The following is an 18699-nucleotide window of genomic DNA, read 5'->3' on the forward strand; positions in this document are numbered from 1 at the left end:
TTCTACTTTGCTGCTGTAAAGCTATTATGGGTATGAAAAGTTCCCATTAATCTGCTCCACACATGGATGTTTCTGGATAAAGTTCAGTAGCCAGATCCCTCTTTCTTTGTGTGCATCAAACGAAGCAGAAAAACGCCTCCAATTTAAAGACACCAAATGAATAACCAAATAGATGAGATTAATTTTTGTTTAATCCACGTGGGCAGCAAAGCCAATGGCCAATGTTTATATGTGGACTTCTCCCAGGAGTTCATTACCAGCTGAGTCTGTAATAAGTTAATGCAGAGATTCCATGGAAATAGGGGGTTAATTATATGCAGAGGATGTTGGCCAATGTACAGCTTTGAACAACAAAAATAGCCCAAGTCTTCTGTTTTGGATGTGGAATCAATTAACAAGGTCCATGACATGTACCAGGATTTGTTAAGATAGTTGTTGTACTATAAGGATACTTATTTTCTTTTTTTTTTTTTCCTAAAAAGCTAAGAAAATAAGGGGATAATAGAAGGCGAGGGACAGAAAGACATGAGACTGGTAATAAAACACTGGACTTTGGCCTGGGGCCAAGTCAAGCTTTTCAATGGGTCTGAAGTTTGGACGGCAACACAGTTTGAACTGGTTTTCACTAACTGTCCAAAAGGTTATGCCATAATAGACGGTGAGAAGAGATTGCTTTTAGTTTACCAACTCCCTTTTCTCTGCTGGCAGAAGTGTTATGCTGCTAAAATGCCATACTCATTAGACTGATGGATATCAGCATGTGGCGCGTGGTGCTGCAGATTCAACTCCAAGGCTGAAACATAAAAAATTCTCCTCGATGCTGGTTGGCACAAACCTAGTATTTTTCCCCCTTTTCACATCTGGTCTTAATATAAAATGTGTCTTTCTGTGCCTTTTTTTTTTTTTCCTTGCTATATCTTTAGAAATGGCTTCTTTAAAAACAAAAAAAAAATAGTGTCATTCCCCTTCCCCTGTATTTCTAGGTTTTAGAATTAATTGTATGTATTTGTGATAGTTTCGTAGTGCAGCTTGGGAACTGAATTGAGCACAGCACTGTACCTTTGCAAAGGCATGTTGTTTCACAAAAAAAAAAGGTGAGAAAGACTAGATTACTCTTACTTCCCTTCAGTGTTGAGAGCTGTGAAACACACTTTTGGCTGTTACAACTTTTCAAGGAGCCACTTAAACAGGTAGAATACAAATTTAAAAGAAAAAAATTTGACCCATTTTCACCTCGTTTCACTTTAGCACAAGGTCTGGGCATGCTCCAGGCATTTCTAAAGTCGCTCAGCTCCTGCTGTTTTTTTTCTCACTCCCTTCCCCCAACTTGATTCCTAAAGCCATTAATTTGTTCCTAGAAATTATCTACTTGTCTGTTGTGTTGTGTTTTGGTTTTTTGTTTGTTTGTTTTGTTTTGCACACAGAAATCCTCAGACAGTGCTTCAGAAAAATGTTGCAAGACAATCCAGTTTTGAGACAAGTGCCCCTAATAATGTCTGGGCACCAGAGAGAAGCAGTGGAGGCTGAGGCCGCCGAGTCTCCATAGAAATCACAGAGGGTGAGGTTTGTTTAACTAATTAGTGGTAATCTTGAGTAACTCTTTGGGCTGTAATGTATGGGATTTCCAATAGGTTATATGTTCAGCTCCTCACGGAGTGCATGGACCCCTGGATTTTATCACACATGGACTCCCGGAGACTGTCTGGCATGATCCAAGGGGCCACCTAGGGCACAGGGACATGGCCTGGGTCAAATACCCCTGCAGTCCTCTGCCTCTGTGGCGAGCAAGCATCATCACTAGCTGTTGTACCAAAGGTACTCTGGGGGATCCGGAATGCAGGGTAGGGCAAGAATGCAGGATGGACACCCTTGTCCACCCAGTGTTGAGGAGGCTCTCTGTATGAGGGACTGGTGTGCCATGGACTTGGTCAGCAGAGCTGATACAGGGACCACCCTGACCTCTCTCCTGCCTGCCTGGCTGCTCAGAGTTAAAGTGTTACCAGGAGAGGTGGCTGCAGCCTTTGTACAGCAGATCCTGGTGTGACTGTCGCCTCCCAGGGGCACCTGGGGACAAGGTCACAGTAAGTGGGAAGGGAAGGTTATTTTTGTGGCAGCTCTTCAGACAGACAGGAAAGCGGAGGCAGGGGAGGCCAGGCAGGAGGAGGATGTGATAGCCAGGCTGAGGTGACCAGCCTCAGGCCATCAGGTCGATGAACAGACACAGAAGCTGTGGAGCTTGTTCGTCGGGGCCCCAGCTTGCCAAAGGAGCCCACAGTGAGGAGCATGGTTTCTTTGCCATTGCATGGGAATAGGCAATGCCTTTATTTTGCCTGTAATACCAGGGGCAGCTTTAGGCACTGCATTACAGGTGCACTAAGAATGAATGCCAGCAGGCAACTCCCCCATGATGCCCAGTGCCCACCAGGTGTTAGAGCAGGAGCAGGCTACATCTGCTCTCTGGTCTGCCAAAATTTTAATGGAAAGAGTATATCCCAAGTACCAGAGCACCACTCCCTAATTTATATCCTGCAACTGGTTCTTTTAAGGTCATAACCAAATGAAATGGGACTATACAGCCCCATTCATGCTGTAAGAAAACTTTTTTTTTTGTTTTCTGAACTAACTGGGGAGTGCCATAAGAGAAGGGGTCTTTACTGTCTCTAGATCTGTTGCTTTTAGTTCTTCCTTGTTTGGGAGGGCTTTGGAATGGGGTGACCTGCTGCTGACAGAGTTGAGCAGTGCCATGTCCCATGTCTTTAACTCAGATGCCTTTAACTCTTCACACAGCAAGAATGGACGATAGCTGCCTAGTTCCTCTGTAACCAACCTGAGCAAGGAAGTATAATTATGATAGTTATCACTGGGGCATGTTTCAAAGGGAAGGCATGCTAGATGCTCTGACTAAGCACTTAATTTTTTTCCCATCAAATTACTTCCAGCCCGACAGCTAGCTCAATGTACATGATAGCTCTGTTGGCTTCAATGAGGTCCGTCAGCTAAGGTCAGATGAATACCTGCTCCATGAAAGCAGGACACAGAGCAGATGCAAGATGTCACCTTATCCACTCCTTTCCCCTTCTGCTGCAGACCCCCACCCCACTGGCTAATTGTTAGCATTTGGCCTTTTATAATTTCAAATGAATCAAGCTCCATCTGACTTCACTCTTAAATCACTCGTTCATTTCCCTTTTAAAATTCAGATTTTTGTTCACACTCAAATAAAAATACATATCAATGTTTTATAATTTCTGCAGTGTATCCCCAGGCAGAAATTACATTGTAATAATAAACTGGCCAGCTTGTTTTAACAGTTCCTGGCTTTTGGCTTTATGCAACACTGCAGGTGTGATTCTAGTAGCAATACTGTAGGTGTGAATTATTATGTTAGTGTAATAGGCTGTACTTCATTGTGCTTTATTGCTTAATTGGCTTCTTCCATAAGGATTCTGCAGTTGTTACTAGGAACTAATGCCAAGCTTTTCAATAAAAAGAGTGGGTTTTTTTCTTTTTTGGTGTTTACTAAGGTTAGTAATTTCAGTGTGTGACTGGCTTTGGGAAACAAAGGAAAGATGTCATTAAATGAATTAAGAAAGTGCTTACTAAGTCCTTAATAAAAAGCAGAACAGGCTAAAAGATTCTCCTTGTTATGCGTAGATACTTCTAATGCCTAGGAGCCCTTCGGGAAAACAGCTGGCTGAGTTTTCTGGCAAAGGAAGCCCTCTCCCATGTTCGGGGGATTCCCAGGTGGTGGGCAATACTTCTGGGTGGTTACATGCTCTGTAATCTCCTCTTCCCTCTCTATCCTTCCCACCACTTTACTTTTTCCAGAAAAAGGAAGATCAAAGTCATCTTCACAGCAACACACAGGCCCTGATCTCCTTGCCTGTGTACCCCTACAGGATCACACACCTGAGCTGCCCCATTCAGGGGGACCAGCTGCCCCCAGCCATGTGGACTGCCTGAAACAGTGGGGATGCAACCCTTCAGAGCATGTGCAGATCCTGCCACTGTGCCTGGGAATCAAAGGGACACGGAGAAATCCCAGGAGTACCCAGGTGCCCCACGGATGCCTCTGCCTCTTGGAACCTGAGACACCTTCAGCATATGCAGCCACACCATGGTGTGGGACCAAGGATGTTTTCCAACATTTTGGAATAATGAGTCACTCAAATTCCCACCATGTCCTCTTGCTAAATGATTTCCACCTCTACTCCCCTGTGCTCCCCAGCACTGTGCCTACTCATGCTGCTGAAGTTAATTTTTGGCCTCACTCCTTCATTCAAACCTTTTTTTATATGTCTGGAACTGAAGTTTAGCAGAGGGATCTCTATTTGCTTTCAGCTGGATGAAATGTTTATGCCTGGCATCTTGTTTACAGGGCTAGTGGGTTAGGTGATTTCCCAAGTGGGTTCTTCATCATGCAGAGTAGGAAACTTTTGATTTTTTCTTCTTCTTGTAATGGTGTTTTCCCAAACTATTAATGCAAAGCAGGGCTGGGCAAGAGCTACAAAATATGGATGCAGATGTAGATTTTGAAGTTGCAGGGTTTTGCTTGGTTCTCCCAAAATGGTGAGGCTGTATGAGTCCTGAATGCTACCTTGCCTTACCTGGGATCAAACTGAAAATATGTAAAAATATGAAAGCCCAGTGTAAGGGTACACCATTAATGTCCAGGTGAATAGGTGTTAGCTATGCACAGGTTGTCCTTTACTATGGCTGAGGCACAAAAGTGTAGTACTCATGTCTTCCTTTTTCCAGGAGTCACCAGATCCAACCGAAAGAGGATGAGCATGTTTGAGCTGTGTTTGCACTGTCTGGCCAGGAAGAGAGGATTCATCTCTGCCATAAGGGTCTCAGTGCAGTTTGTGCTGAAGTGGGCTTCTACCATCTGGGATCTGCCTAAGAGCTACGTCATACTCTCTCAGAAACAGGAAAACTTCATAAAGAGAAGACTTTGTATCAGGAGTCTGCTGTGCATTGCAACATTTATCATCATGATTCACATAGCTCCACCGTTGCTGCAAATCTGGGCAAAGTGTGAAACGATTCTCTCTCTTATCTTTGAGGAAATACAACGTGCTCCAACCATACTGACTCTGAAAGTCAGCTCTACCCTGCTTTGGTCCACGTAAATTGTCAGGATTTTTGAAAAAGCTCAACAAACCTCAACATCATAATCTACCCAATTAATTTTGAACTATTCAGATCTTTTTGTTTTCACCTGTAGAAACCCTTGGAGTTCTGCAGGTACATACTGAGTTATGAAGGAGCTGGAGGCAGTAAGAGGGCTGGAACGTAATTAATAAGTGTCAAATTACAAGGAACACTTTAAAATCCCTTAAGTCCCTTAAATCTCTCTCCTCCCCTACTTTGTCCTGGCAACTAGGACATGAGCCTTTAGCTAGGTTGTCTTTCCCTAAGGCAGTCCCTTCATATGGGATGGGAGATAACTTGAAGCCACAGCCCAGGTGTTCAGAAACTTTATGACAAAGTCCTGACATGGAAAAAAAAAAGAGAGAATGGGTAAGCTGCAGCCCAGAGGATCACAGGAGGGAGTAGCTGGTATGTTCATGCCAGTGCCAGAGTCCTCAGACTCTTTCATCATGGGAACCACAGCTTGATTGCCAGATAAACCACCTCCTTTTGCATTCACAATTGCAAAATATCTCTGCAGCAGCTCTAGCAATTGCTCAGAGACAAAAGAAACAGAAAAACTTTTCTTGCATCCTTAGCATAACAGGTGTTTTTAAAAACAACAACAAGAAAGATTAATTGTGCATTTTCTTTTGGCCCTTTGCTGTAACTCTGATCTGTGTCCAAAGTGGTTTTTTTGCCAAGGAGATAAGCAGAGGCAGTCAACTCTTTACAGACCCCTGCCAGTGTTTTTAGGTTTATCAATGTTAAAGTTTTTTTCTTGTATACATTTCTGTATACCATTTTTTGATTTAGATTGCATGGAGTAACTGTATTTACTTTGCTGCCCTGCTGTCTTTTGCAGAAAAATTTAAGAAGTCTTTTTTCTCATTCCTGTGTGCCGTGGAGGCCTCAATCTGAGAGTAAATTATAGAAGAAAACTCAGTTAATCGAACATTAAGCAAAATGAATGAAGCTTGTATGGTGCCCTGAAGGTCAGTGGACTCAAGGTCTGAGCAACTGCCAAGGGGAGTGAGTTCCAGGGCAGGAGCATTCATCTGAGAACTCCCCGCTGCTGCTGCTGGACACGAAGGGTTGAACCTGGGAGCTGGCTGCAGGCGCCTCCCAGCTGAGCTCAGGTGCCATGGCTGGATGTGGAGTAGGACCTCATCCGTTCTCACACTCCTGGTCCAGCGAGCTCTGCAAATGGATGACAGGGCACGTCCCATCCCATGGGGAGGCAACAGGGACTTGCGTATTGCACCAGTTGTCTGGTTGCTTCCTTTACTAGCTATGGAGCAAGCAGGTAACTCTCCAATCACAAAGACAATTGCTGGGAGTTAGGGCTGATGAAACGGCCCATGGCCCACTGCTACACTCAAAGTCTGGAAGTGGCACAGGGTCAAGAAGTGCAGCAGGCAATGCAGAGAGACCAGTGGTCAGCTATGTGTCCTCTGAGCCTGTCTCCATCCCATGGAGACATGTCTTTGTCTCCCTGTCAGAGTGATGCTATGGAGGGGCACTGTGGAGGGTTTTTCTTCCACTTCAGTCCAACTTGGAGGTGGAATTGAAATCACAGGATATAGACGCAAGATGGAAACAGAGAGGCAGAGTGTTGTGATGTCCTTTCTACATCAAACTCTCTTCCAGGGTCTCCTTCTATGTTACAGAAGAATTCTGACTAATAAAGTCATTAAGTGAAAACTATTAAGAGCAAGGATGAAGGTGTATCTGGGTACCCATGCACTATTATTTGTGAATGTAAAACAGCATGTTAAGCCTTTTTGTAGATAAATTTGCGTATCTGTGTAGCAGTCTTGACATTTTATTCCTCGTTTGTGCAGGAGTCCTTTATGCCAATGTAGACACTGATCTCACTGCATATTGGAATTACAAAATATATAAGAGAGCTGGAATAACATGAACGTGTATTTTCCAAAAAAGCAGAAGGTTTCTGGAGAAGGAGTTTTCCCGAAGGGAGCTAAGTTTACAGATCTAACTCATTCAGGCCTTTTTACTTCTGAAGTTGACACACACATGCACAAACACACAGGCTCCAGTATCTATTTCATGGACGCATTCTTCCCATCTCAGTGTGTAAAGGTCTTGAAAGCAATAGCTACTGGCAGTACCCCAATTCAACATATCTAATAGGTCCTTTCCAGTTTCAAAATCACTAAGGACACACATGGCCAAATGAAAGCAGGACTAAAACTACCTTGCTGTCAGAAGCAATGAAACAAGCTGCCAGTTCTTCTTGATTTGTGGGTTCTTTGTTTTTTTAGCCTTGGTTTGCTGACTGCATCTCAAGAATTGTGTTGCTAGAGCAACTTTGCTAACCTAACTCTTGCGCGTAACTCCAACAGCCTGCAGGACTTTTCAAAATCTAATAATACACTGCAGTGTGTTTGCATTGTTTTCCAAATTTTATGGATTAATAGGCTGCAGGTGGAGGGGGGAAAAGGAGTAAATTTGATTCTTTGCAAACTACCTCTGACTCAGTGGATCTGCTCAGATTTAAGAAGGCATGGCCTGCCTACATACTTAAAGCAGATATTTTGGATCAGCATCAAATGGCTTAACTCTACTGACTTAAACACAGCATTTCCAATTTACCTCACCTCAGTGTTTGAACCTGATGTTACATGTGCAGACATGTAACCAGAGAAGGGACACTTCCTTCCTTCAGGTCAGCATTTGACCTTCTCTGTGTTTGTATTCGTAGGTGTGTACAGAGATATGGAAATATGTATACAAGCACAAAATATCTATGTTTTCCTGTCTGTCTAGGTGGGAAATCTTAGCTCCAGTAACTATTGGGGAAAATTTTTAATGCAAAAAACAATCACTGGAGGAAACAAGTGCCTCAAAAGTGATCCTTCTAGTTTGTACCCAGTAAGGACATTTTGAATCTCCAGGCCTACAGGAACAGAGTTCCTTACTGGCTGACATGCATTTCCCAGGCCTAAATTTCTGTTATGAGGGGGTTTTTTGTTTGGTTGGTTTGTTTTTTGTTTTGTTTTTGTTTTGTTTTTTTTTTACACTGACGTCCCTCCTAGCAATTGTCATGCTGCTATGCATACTTCTCAGCCTAGAGGAAGTCTGGCCAGGCTTTATCTTAGTGGTCTGTCTTCTTATGATCACTGAAACAGTTCAGGTTTATTCTTTCGAACAAAATTAATTATTATTAGGTTATCTAAGTGTTTGACTCAGACACTGTATTTCACTAATAAGCATAATTTTGAAGAGCTTGTGTTTAAAAAGAATTGTTATCTAATGCTTACTGGCATGTTTTGAATCTTATATCCCTGTTGAGATTGATTTCCTGTACATGCCTAATTGCTGATGACACAGTAAGATATAAGCTAAAAAGATATCTTACAACTGGAGAAAAGAAAAAAAAAGCTTTAAGCCATGTTCCCTTTGGCTTAAACAGAAGGAGGCTTCGTTTAATTTAATTTAGTAAAGTCACCGCGGAAGGATCCTCCTCCAAGAACTTGTAGCAATATAAAGAGTGTGTACAAAACAAGTCCAGACATCAAACAGGGCAACTCCCAAAATGTCTCTGCATTTGTAAACATGCTTCACATCTTCTCAGTTTTACAGTAAGCATGAAACATAAAACTTGGGATATCTCATTAATTTGAATGGATGCTAATTTGGGCTGTGGCTTGATGAGATGGAGGCTGCAGCTGTAGCTGGCTTAAGAAAGTGTTTCAGAAAAAAAAAGACACTGAAAAATTAAAGATGTTTTTATTAAAAAAAAGCAGTCAGTTGCCTGATATGATTTGTAGTTCACTTCTGTGAATAACTGTTGGAGCAACTGCCTAAACACTGCTGTCACTGCTAGTCTTTTCTTGGGGTCAAAAAACAGTCTTTGATCCAAAGGATGTTCACTGATGATGAGAGCATGGAGAGAGGGAGAAAAGCTTCTGTATCATTGAGATATGTGTCCTTTATTCCAGAGTATGTGTGAAAATGGCTAGGGAGCCTTTATTGGGATGTATACTGAAGCTTTGTATAACCACTACAACCACGGACTGGCCTGCTTCAGCTGCTGCACTTTTCCGAGTGCCTAGTAGAAAATCTTGCAGTGAGAATGGGTGCTTAGTAGTTTAAATGGATGTAGAGTGGCATGGCTTATCCCTAACTTAGAAATTTTTATGTAAGTGTAAGCAAATATATAAATAAACTTATATAATAAAATGTATTATAGAAATATATTTTAATTAGTCAGTAAACAGAATTTTTATACCAACAGAAGTACCTGCACAACAGGGGTAGTACTCTTGGAGACCACATAAATTAAAATATATATCTATGTGATACATAATTATATATGCATGACTATATTTGATACATAATTATAACATGTGGAGAGCATATGGAGAGCAGGTCTGAGAGGTGTGCTGTAAAGTGAATGGCACGAGATGACCTCTGTTCATGGCCAGGCACTAAATGAGACTCATTGTTCTAAATGTTAGTGTACTATTGTAGTCACTATACTTCTAGTTAATATATCCTTTGGATGCAGCTGATGGAAGAAGTTTTTGCCCATAGTTGCGCATCACTGTTACTCCTTTGCAAGTTTTATCTGTAAGATTTTATTTGCAGAGCTGCTGATCTGATTTGTCTCTTGCAGTTCTGTCAAAATACCTACCTGTACCTCTGGCTATGAAGAAGGGTGTCTGTGAGTAGCCTGAGGCTTTTGGCTTGACGCAAACCGTATTGAGTACCACAAGAATGAGCTGACCAAGACTGATCTGGACTTTCAAAAGTTTGGAGATCTGCAATTAAAAGAACAAGATCTTACAGTTTTACAAGCTTCTACACTATTTGAATCCATAAATACAAGGACCACTAATCATCTCATCGTTGGACTGCTTTCACACACTGGTTAGTGCAACTATTTTCTCTCTCCCCTCAAGCCAGTCTCTAGTCAGATATGCCAGTTGGCACACTTCTTTCCATGGGAAATGGCCTTCTTTGTGGAAAGAATTTACACGATTTTTGATATAGAGACAGCAAATCTGTCACTAGATAAACATGGCAAGCACAGTTTCAGGAGTGCTGCAACCTTCTGGAAAACCTTGGGCTTCCTAATGTAGATATCAAATACCGCATACTGAGTGGTACTGTGTGGGCGTTGGTGAGACAGAAAAGGGAAAGTAAGGCACATCCCAACACATAAGGTGAGGTCTGCTTCTTAAGGATGCAAAAACTACTTGACCTTTTTTCTTTGGCAAAGCTTCACCTTATACGTGTTCTGTGGCTTTTGTCACTTGGCCACATCCCAACCTTAGCTCTAGCATGGCTATATTTCAGCAATGCAGTGTGTGCAAGTGTCATGGATTATTGTTTACATGACAGCAGTACCTAGAGGCTTAAGAGGGGGCTGTAGCCCATTGTGTTAAGCACAGAGCAAACACACTGTCAGTCTCACTCTGAATATCTCATGGTCTAAAAGGACCAGCAAAAAAGCAGGAAATGAAAGAGAAACAGCAGAAAAAGATCATCCAGGGTTGCACAGTGTGGAAACAAGGCAGCAGAGGTTCCTGCTAATGGGTGGCGGCTCTTTCCGTGTCTTCCCAGCAGCAAGTGTTGTGTTACTTAATTCTGCAGAAGGCAACTTCTGGGTCATGTCTAGGCACAGAGCTTTTGCGGGGCAGCTCTGGTAGCATTTCGTGCTGTGACGACCTAAGAGTATTTCTCATCCTGTGTGACTGCCGTGCCCTACTGCCAGAGTGACTGTCCTAATGTCTTAGTGAAAAACAGGTACATGTGCCCATGTAGTGGTTTGTCTAGGGCAAAGTTCAGCCTTCGAGTTTCAAATTGCTTGTACACAGACCATTGCTGGAGGTGGGCCTCAAGTGTCTGGACCCCTAATGCCCACTAACCTCTGTCTTATGCTTCAGGCTAGAAAGTGCTGTGCGAAGGATACAACATGTTGTTAACACAGTTGCTTTTCCAAGGGAGATCTGTGTAAGAGGTTAGTTTTGTTCTTTGCTTTTTTCCTAATTCATAAAAATGTCTGATGTTCTCCAGAGTACAACAGACTATCCACACTGATAATACTTCTTTCTATTCATCTCCTTAATAGGACTGAGAGAACAGTGACTGGTCACCCTCCTGCAATGTCACAATCCCTCCTGGACCTTTTGAGTGGCTAGGCTGGTAGGAAATGACGACAGAGCGCTAATGAGATTAGCACTTCTTGATCTTCATAGTGTAAAAAAAACCAGGGCTAACTCATTCTTCAAGCTCCTCAGTGACTAATAGGTGTTTTATCATCCTTTCAATTAGAAAGCATTTATCAGCAATCTTTGCTAGCTCACTGCATGAATTGACCTGTCATTCACTATCTCAGCCCTTGGAACTGGTAATTAAGTTTAGCAATCTGTCTTAGCAGCTCTGATTGAGATATGTGGTATGTTTCCATCTGAGTAGGCAGACACTTTGGGTTTTCCTTCCCAAAAGGAAATGACTTTGAGAAAAGTGAATTAAGGATCCCACCAGATGCCCTGTGTCAGGTACCTGCAACCCTCAAGGCCTCACAAGCAGAGTGTGGTGAGTGGCACAGAGCAGCTCCACCATGGCTGAGGGTGAGCTGCAGAGGGGTGTCAATGGAGCCAGCTGGACCACCTGTGGCCCCGGGAAAGAAGTTTTACCTTGAGTTGGTTGATATAAGCTGGGACCAATAAGCAGTGCTCCCTAGATGAGTAATTACTTTGCTCCTAAACTTTCCAAATGGCACACTTTTGGGGCTGTAAACGAGATGTGCGCTTCATTCCCAATGTTCAGGTATGTCTACCTTGGAGCTTAGGCACAGACACACAACTCTGAAGTCTGGATACCTCTTTGTGTTGAGGAAGGGGTAAAGTAAAGCAATTGCAGTGAAGCATGTTATGTGTGATGAAATCCGGAGATCAAGTACACTGACAAAGGTCCTACGTCTTCTCTGGTACAGTTCTTCTCAGTAACAGCAGAGGACATGTCCTACTGACAGTGTAAACAACAACAACAAAAAAAGTAAGCAGTCTCCTGCTGAAGGAATTTTTTTAAGGAGGTAGACCCTGTGGAAAAGTGACTGAACTGCAGTGATACCGTATGCTTTGCCATGCTAACATGAGGGTAATGCTAGCAATGTCACAGGTATTGCCAACGTTATGGCTGCATGCCTGTTGTTATCTCTTGGCCTGTCCAAGTATCACTCGCTTTTTCAGATGAGAGGAAATTTGCAGATTGCTTACACTGAGCCCATACTTCTAGTAAAAAGGCATTCCCCCCTCCTTATCTCCATCTTTGGTTGATATTAGTTGATAGAGGCTGCTTTTCAGTAGCTCACTCATTCTTTTTTTAAGCAGACTTTACTCTGAAAAAACAGAAATCAAAAAATCACACCTAACATTCTTCACAATTGCCAAGGGGTACAGAAATTCCAGTATACCCAGTACTCACTCCAAAATCAGGTTCAAGTTGCCTGGTTTGGGGTTTTGGAGGAAACACACAATTTGTGGAGTTCACTGAACCTCACAGAAGATTTGGATTTGAATTTGTCTGGAGCTGCCCTGAAATATTTCTTACCATTTCTGAAAATATTCTTTACTCTGTTTTACCATAGGAAACATCCTAAGGGGATTTTTCTGCTTCTTCTTTTTCCCCTCCTTTCACTACATCGGGCTTGTCTTCCTGCTGTCTTAAGGAGACCACCTACAATTTAAGGAAATAAAGACCTCTGTGAAAAAACACAGGCAAACCTGATATTTAAGGGTCAGTTCCCCACAATATTTATCTAGTTGTCTGAGCTGGTCTAACCACAGAGCACAGAAGAAAAAGAAAATCATTATCATGTAGTGGCTGGGAGGGTAACCTCTGTTAAAAAACAACAAAAAAACCAAAGCCCAGCAGCATAAAAGTGATGGGAAAAATGCCAAGCAGAGGAAAGGAAATAGACTCTGATATTTATGAGGTATACTAAATAATAGCACTAGGAGGTAGTGCTTGGTGAGGATAAAGCAGCAGACATCTTTTAATTTTGGAGCAGAGAGACAGGGCCCTGCCTACTATAATTTATTTAAGAGATTTCTCTGTGTTTATAAGGGGAAAAAGTGGTCCTGAATATGAAAAAAAAAAAAAAAGAAAAAAAAGAGGGAGCTTGGGCAACAAAATACACTTCCTTCCCTGAAACCACCCAGGTGTTCCTTACAGCATTCTACTCCCTGAAGATCACGTGCCTTGACTTCAGACCTGAAAAGAAGAGAAGGAAAGAAGCCCTTACAATTTAGAGCAAAGGCCACCTTTCCTCATTGAGGTACTAAGCAGAGACATAAATTACAGGGTGTCTGTTTCAGGCCCCTTTCAATATATGGCTCCTATAAGAGCTCTAGAGTAAGATAATCCTCTGGAGATCAGAGGCAGCACATTATTAGCAGGAGCTCATAGGTTACATTTAGTGGTGTCTGGGGTACCTTTATGCTGAAGTGTTAGTGTCAGCTAGAGAGCACATAATCATTCTCTTGAGTCTAATTATATATTCAGTGCACAGGCAACAGAATATTCGTATGTGTTTAATTAGTCAAAAGATTGTGCTTTAAACCCACAAAAGCAAGGCAGTAAGGAATAAGGATGAAAAGTCAAATAGCCCTTAAATTAGTCTTTTATCTAATCACATCTCTGACTGCCTATGAACCCCCAAGCCCCAGTGTGGGAGATACTGTGAAAATATTTAAATATAGAGCCATAGATGAATAAGCTATAGGCAAAGCAAACCCCTGTGTTTCTGTTATGCTTAATGACTAGATGAATTCTTCCTGATTTACACCAGTTCACATGGAAATGGAAAAGTATACAGTTTATGTCTGCTTGGCCCCTCAGTTGGATCACCTATAACATTTGTGGTGTGGGAAAAACACATTCTGATGTTTGTAAGAAAAGTTCATTATCTGCTTTGGAAATGCCTTATTTACATTTTCCCATTACAGAACATTAAGTAAAGTTCTCAAGGATTTCCATTAAAGTTGGGTTAATAGCTCAAATAAAGGGTTATATTTAATTACAAACTGTAAAGGCTTCACCCTTGAAAACAGGGCTATCACTTCATCTTCTCATCTGAAGTACCATGTTTTCTTTTTTTTGGTGTGGTAAGTTAACTGGATTTTGCACGTGCTGTCTGAAATCTAAGGATGAAATAATTGTTATATAAAGTTGCAGCAGGTAAGTTTTTACCATAGATCACGTGGCTAAAGAAGAAATCTGGCAACAGGGAGAACGAAGGCACGATTTGTGCTTCTGCCAGCTCGCTCACTGCCTAGCACTGGGTGAGTGCTCTCAGCTGAGATTTTCAGGAGTGGACACTCAGTCTCCAAGCCCATTAGCATGGCATTATTTCTGTACCCAAAGGAGACCATCTCTGGACAGGCATTGGCCCCCAGTTAGGCATCTCCAGGCTCCCAGGAATGCTTAGTGCCCTGGTCATGCTCTGGGTCAGCCCAGCTTCATGCAACTTTGACTCTGCTTATCCCCATTCAAGTAGTGTAATGCTTTTATCTCAGAGACACTTTGGTTGGAAAGGACCTCTGGAGGGACACTTTCAAAGTAGGGTCATATTCCATGTTAGATCAGCTTTTTCCCTGTCCAGGACAGGAACCTGCAGATAAGGGTTTTCCCAAGGTATGGCCTGTGGTATGTGACTTAGTACAAAGATAGTGCAAGACTGAAAGACAAAAACCCTATGAAGTGAGCTGAAAATCCAGCTCCTAGAATTAGAGGAGCTAAGGGGATTTGGACCTGCCTTGACATAGTTCAGACAATTAAAATAAGCCATTGCTATTGAGGATTAATCAGCTCAGTTGGGATGGGTGATAACAAATGCCCCTCAGCAGGCTGTGACCATGCAGATGCTGCAGCCACGTCCCATCTTTCAGAAGCTGCAGACTTTCCCCAGAGAAGGGTGTCAGAATAAATCTGCTCAGTATCCCCAAATGGAAAATTTATGAAGGTTTCATCCTGGAAAGATAGAACCTCAGTGAAGGCAGAGTAGAAAATAGCCACTTCATGCTAAGCCCTATTGTATAACATAGTCATTGTTTTATTTCATCCATCTAGGCTGAGAGCATCATGCCATAGGCAGAGCATGATACAGTGAATTTATTTTTTCAGGAGTTTTGAAAACCATGATGTCTGTGTATGCAGTATGTGGAATTTGTCATACAAAGAACTCTGTTGTTTTAAACAGCCTTTTAATGGCTTTGAAAGGGATCTCAAAGAATGCAAGACACTGAGGGACTGATTGAAGCTTTCTATGTACCGCATGGGACCATGAGACGTCTCCTGAACTGTGGTCATTTGTTCTTCCTACAGGCACTAACTGTGGGAAGCCTAGGTACCTCAGTGTTCTCCTCCTAGCACTGCGAATAAATGCTAGGTAAGTTTCTACATTGTCTTTGGCACTTTGGTGCAAATAAATGTTCTTCTGTACTGACTCCTCATTAGAGGAGATCTGTTCAAGCCAAATTTTCTTCCTTCTTACCGCTCTGCAGCTCCTGTCATTTGGAGGTGTAGCTTGGGGGCAGAGTTCATGCCAGGTTGGACTGTTTGTTTGGGTTTTTTTTCCCTGAGGGTGTAATGACCAGGTTGTGGAAAAGGTCTTCAGAGGGCTGGAGCTATTGTAGCATGGCTGGTAGGAACATTGAGGAGAAGGTAGTGAGGCTGCAGCTGCAATTGTAAGGACAATCTCTGGCCATAAATTTGATCAATTGGATGTTTTCTCCTCCTAAAACACCATCTGTTTGCTACTGTTTATATTCCATGCCAACTCTTGCACATTCAGGCAAGTCTGTGCTACTGGGACACCTGGGGTCACAGCTCCTCCCCAAAACCATCTCTACAACTTGGGAGAAAAGTGACCTCTGTTTTCAAAGTACTTCAGCACTTCAGCCTCAATTAACAGAAAACTGCCTGTGGTTCTGGGCACACAATGTTTATGCCACTTATCTGTTACCTAAAGATGGAGGTTTTGAAAACACTTTTAATTTTTTTTCTTTCAACTGCTAATCTTAAAGTGTCAGGAGCCTTTACTCATGAGAAAGTCACATCAAGTTACCTTAAAGGGCTTTAAATTTTAGTTAGAGTGACAGGAGATGCCTTCTGCATGTGGAGGATAGGAAAGCTCTGCAGAGGGATCTGGACAGGCTGGATTGATGAGCCATGGCCGACGGTATTAAATTCAACAAGGCCAAGTGCTGGGTACTGCACTTCGGTCACAACAACCCCAGGTAGCTCTACAGTGTTGGAGTAGAGTGGTTGGAAAGTAGCCCAGCAAAAAAGGACCTGGGGGTGCTGGTTGACAGTGGCTGAACATGAGCCAGCAGTGTGGCCAGGTGGCCAAGAAGGCCAGTGGCATCCTGGCCTGTACCAGCAATGGTATGGCCATCAGGACCAGGGCAGAAAGACATTGAGGTGCTGGAGTGTGTCCAGAGAAGGGCAATGAAGCTGGTGAAGGGTCTAGAGAGTAAGTCCTATGAGGAATGGCTAAGGGAGCTGTTTAGTTGAGAAAAGGAGGAGGCTCAGGGGAGACCTTATCGCTCTCTACAACTACCTGACAGGAGGTTGTAGCCAGGTGGAGGTTGGCCTCTTCTCTCAGGACACTAGTGATAGTGCAAAAGGACACAGCCTCAAGCTATGCCACGGCAGGTTCAGAATGGACATTAGGAAGAATTTATTCGTGGAAAGAGTTGTTAAGCATTGGAACAGACTACCCAGGGAGTTGGTGTAGTTACTATCCTTGGTGGCGTTCAAGAAACGACTGGACATGGCACTCAGAGCCATGGTCTAGCTGTCAAGGTGGTGATTTGTCAAAGGCTGGACTGGATGATCTTGGGGGTCTTTTCCAACCTAAATGATTCCATGATTCCATGATTCTTGTTAACAAAGCTGAAGGTCAACTGATGCATCTTTCTCATCAAGAAAATAAAGTATTATCTTGATGAGAAAAAAAATGTGACAAAATAAAACAAAAAAGAAAGCCTGTGAACCAGGAAGACAGCATTAGAAGCAAAGTTTGACCTTGCAGGTTCCCATAATGTTCTTTCACTTCACTTTTCTGGCCAGTCACGAGAGCTCAAGGAGAAGGCAGCTGACTCTCTCCATCTCCCGTCACCCTTGAAGGGCTGGTGCTGTGCATCCCACTGCAGGGGAGCTGTCCCTGCCATGAGGTTTGCTCCCCAGGAGGCACATGCGAGCACTGGTGGGACTCCAGGCAGTGAATCTGGTACTGGATGGGCTAGGTGGATGACTCACAAAAGCTGGGATTGTCCCCCACCGGCAAACAGCATAGTGAGCAGTGATGCTTCCAGTCCTCTGCAGAGTGACATGAGCCTCCCCAAGGCAGCACTTTGTCCCTTGGAGGGAGGGTGAGGAGGAGATATAAATCACAGCCAGGTTTCTACATGATAACCTGCAGGCCTTTACCTCTGTACAGTGTTTCACAACCAGCACGGTGGGATGAGAGATGACTTTTGTGCTCATACTTGTTTTCTCACCCAGTTTGGCTCGGTCCTTCATGAAAGTCAGTGGGCAGCAGGTTTCTTGGGTAACCACTGCTCCATAACACAAAATCAGAGAAAAAGTAAATTGGGAAAGGTGGGCTGTTGGGTTTTGCCTTGCTCATCCTTAAGGCCTGTGTGCGGATCTGAAGTGCCAAAGGTGAAATGGCTAATGCCATTGACTTCAGTTTTCTTCCTCTTAATTTTTATGTCCACCATTACTGGATGGGATGGGTCTAGCCTGTGGATGTCTGTATCCCACCACTCTTTTGCAGGATGCTTCCCAGTATTTTTGTTGGGGTGAGGACAAGGGCTTTCTATGGGAACCAGGTGCATCTCAGCTTCTGGGACTCATTATCACCTCTGGCATCACTGGTGTGCTGAGGCATGAGCAAGGAGGCTCTTGCAGTAGGAGCACTCACAGTTTGCAACTGCAAAAATCCCAAAGCAAAACAGTGGAAAATTGGCTGGATAAATGTGGAAAGCTCTTGGAAATAAACACCCCACAGAGGCACAGCCAACCTTTTTGAAATTGGTTTTAAGTGATTGGTTACTTAGTCCTCCTCCATGTGGGTTGAGCCTGGGGGGAAGGCTGGCATCCCCTATGAGGTGTGCAAGGGGGCACAGCATGTCCCTCTCCCAGCTGGGAGCCTCCTGAGGCTGTAATGTGGAGATGTGACGCCAGCTGGTTGTGTTGGAGGCCAAAAGCCTCCCTTCCCAGGGGCTGGAACAAAGTTGAGGGCATTGAGCAAGACGTGGGCCTGAGTCCGGTGTCCCCTGCCATGGCAAGGACATGGCAGGGTTATGGGAGATGTCATTGTCCTGTGTCCATCTGCCTTGCAACACTTTTAAAGTGCTAACATGTTTTATGACACCGTGCGAGCGAAACAAAATAGTGGCTCCTGGCTCCTCGTAACTTGTGTAAATTCCAGATGTGACAATCCTTTTACTGGCAAATGGAGCTGTTTATCCTCGCACTTTCCTCGTGTTGAATTAGCTCCCACTAGGAAGAGCTTGCTGAAAA

The 18699-nt window shown here is 43.3% G+C and overlaps 1 long non-coding RNA gene across 2 annotated transcripts in view; it reads left to right on the forward strand.

Annotated features, from left to right (window-relative positions):
- The first annotated feature begins 11047 nt into the window (after positions 1-11047).
- The window catches only part of LOC108640613, a 31855-nt gene continuing 24203 nt past the window's right edge, over positions 11048-18699 (forward strand). Inside the window, exons 1-4 of one of the 2 annotated variants that reach the window (XR_003915992.1) lie at positions 11048-11122; positions 11234-11307; positions 12755-12903; positions 15493-15556. This is a non-coding gene — a long non-coding RNA (uncharacterized LOC108640613). The remainder of the gene's footprint in view (positions 11123-11233; positions 11308-12754; positions 12904-15492; positions 15557-18699) is intronic. The other variant, XR_003915991.1, reaches the window with a different exon arrangement.

This window comes from Manacus vitellinus, unplaced genomic scaffold (assembly GCF_001715985.3).
Source record: "Manacus vitellinus isolate BGI_N305 unplaced genomic scaffold, ASM171598v3 scaffold_39_pilon, whole genome shotgun sequence".
Classification (NCBI taxonomy): domain Eukaryota; kingdom Metazoa; phylum Chordata; class Aves; order Passeriformes; family Pipridae; genus Manacus; species Manacus vitellinus.